The following is a 2420-nucleotide window of genomic DNA, read 5'->3' as shown; positions in this document are numbered from 1 at the left end:
ACTGCACCTAATTCCAATTTACATGGAAGAAGCATCTCCATTCCTGCCATTGGAGCAAACAACTTTGAGCTGAAACCTCAATTAGTTTCTCTGATGCAGCAGAACTGCAAGTTTCATGGACTTCCATCTGAAGATCCTTTTCAGTTCTTAACTGAATTCTTGCAGATATGTGATACTGTTAAGACTAATGGAGTAGATCCTGAAGTCTACAGGCTCATGCTTTTCCCCTTTGCTGTAAGAGACAGAGCTAGATTATGGTTGGATTCTCAACCCAAAGACAGCCTGAACTCTTGGGATAAGCTGGTCACGGCTTTCTTAGCCAAGTACTTTCCTCCTCAAAAGCTGAGCAAGCTTAGAGCTGATGTTCAAACCTTCAGACAGAAAGAAGGTGAATCCCTCTATGAAGCTTGGGAAAGATACAAATAGTTGACCAAAAAGTGTCCTTCTGACATGCTTTCAGAATGGACCATCCTGGATATATTCTATGATGGTTTATCTGAGCTATCAAAGATGTCACTGGACACTTCTGCAGGTGGATCCATTCACCTAAAGAAAACGCCTGTAGAAGCTCAAGAACTCATTGACATGGTTGCTAATAACCAGTTCATGTACACTTCTGAAAGGAATCCTGTGAATAATGGGACGCCTATGAAGAAGGGAGTTCTTGAAGTTGATACTCTGAATGCCATATTGGCTCAGAATAAAATATTGACTCAGCAAGTCAATATGATCTCTCAGAGTCTGCATGGAATGCAAGCTGCATCCAATAGTACTCAAGAGGCATCTTCTGAAGAAGAAGCCTATGATCCTGAGAACCCTGCAATAGCAGAGGTAAATTACTTAGGTGAACCTTATGGAAACACCTATAACTCAACATGGAGAAATCATCCAAATTTCTCATGGAAGGATCAAAAGCCCCAACAAGGCTTTAATAATGGTGGAAGAAACAGATTTAGCAATAGCAAGCCTTTTCCATCATCAACTCAGCAACAGACAGAGAACTCTGAACAAAATGCTACTAATTTAGCAAATCTAGTCTCTGATCTATCTAAGGCCACTGTAAGTTTCATGAATGAAGCAAGGTCTTCCATTAGAAATCTGGAAGCACAAGTGGGCCAGCTGAGTAAAAGGATCACTGAAATCCCTCCTAGTACTCTCCCAAGCAATACAGAAGAGAACCCAAAAGGAGAGTGCAAGGCCATTGACATAAGCGCCATGGCCGAACCTGTGAGGAGAGGAGAGGACGTGAATCCCAAGGAGGAAGACCTCCTGGGACGTCCAGTGATCAATAAGGAGCTTCCCTCTAGGGAATCAAAGGACTCTGAGGCTCATCTAGAGACCATAGAGATTCCATTGAACCTCCTTATGCCCTTCATAAGCTCTGATGAGTATTCCTCTTCTGAAGAGAATGAGGATGTCACTGAAGAGCAAACTGCCAAGTTTCTTGGTGCAATCATGAAGCTGAATGCCAAATTATTTGGCATTGATACTTGGGAAGTTGAACCTCCCTTGTTCATCAATGAACTAAGTGATCTGGATCAACTGACATTGCCTCAGAAGAGACAGGATCCTGGAAAGTTCATAATACCCTGTACCATAGGCACCATGATCTTTAAGGCTCTGTGTGACCTTGGTTCGGGAATAAACCTCATGCCCCTCTCTGTAATAGAGAAACTGGGAATCTATGGGGTGCAAGCTGCTAAAATCTCACTAGAGATGGCAGACAGTTCAAGAAAACAGGCTTATGGACAAGTAGAAGATGTATTAGTAAAGGTTAAGGGCCTTTACATACCTACTGATTTCATAGTCCTGGATACTGGAAAGGAAGAGGATGAATCCATCATCCTAGGAAGACCTTTCCTGGCCACAGCAAGAGCTGTGATTGATGTTGACAGAGGTGAAATAGTCCTTCAATGGAATGAGAACTCCCTTGTATTCAAAACTCAAGGATCTCCCTCTGCAACCATGGAGAGGAAGCAGAAAAAGCTTCTCTCCAAGCAGAGTCAACCAGAGCCCCCACAGTCAAACTCTAAGTTTGGTGTTGGGAGGCCACAACCAAACTCTAAGTTTGGTGTTGAACTCCCATATCCAAACTCTAAGTTTGGTGTTGGAGAGTCTCAACAAAGCTCTGCACATCTGTGAGGCTCCATGAGAGCCCACTGTCAAGCTATTGACATTAAAGAAGCGCTTGTTGGGAGGCAACCCAATGTTTATTTATCTAACTATATTTTTCTAAGTTATGTGTCTTTATAGGTTCATGATCATGAGGAGTCACAAAATAAATATAAAAATTGAAAACGGAATCAAAAACAGCAGAAGAAAAATCACACCCTGGAGGAGCATCTGTCTGGCGTTCAAACGCCAGAACAGAGCATAGTTCTGGCGCTGAACGCCCAGAATGGGAGCATCCTGGCGCTGAA

General features: G+C 42.9%; 1 non-coding gene across 1 annotated transcript; it reads right to left on the bottom strand.

Annotated features, from left to right (window-relative positions):
- Positions 1–348: 348 nt before the first annotated feature.
- On the bottom strand, positions 349–456 carry LOC112773461 (small nucleolar RNA R71). The gene has a single exon (XR_003188009.1). It is a non-coding gene; the product is annotated as a small nucleolar RNA R71 (small nucleolar RNA).
- Between the last annotated feature and the right edge of the window lie 1964 nt (positions 457–2420).

This window comes from Arachis hypogaea, chromosome 18, assembly GCF_003086295.3.
Source record: "Arachis hypogaea cultivar Tifrunner chromosome 18, arahy.Tifrunner.gnm2.J5K5, whole genome shotgun sequence".
Classification (NCBI taxonomy): Eukaryota; Viridiplantae; Streptophyta; class Magnoliopsida; order Fabales; family Fabaceae; genus Arachis; species Arachis hypogaea.
This window is presented reverse-complemented; position numbering and strand designations above follow the sequence as displayed.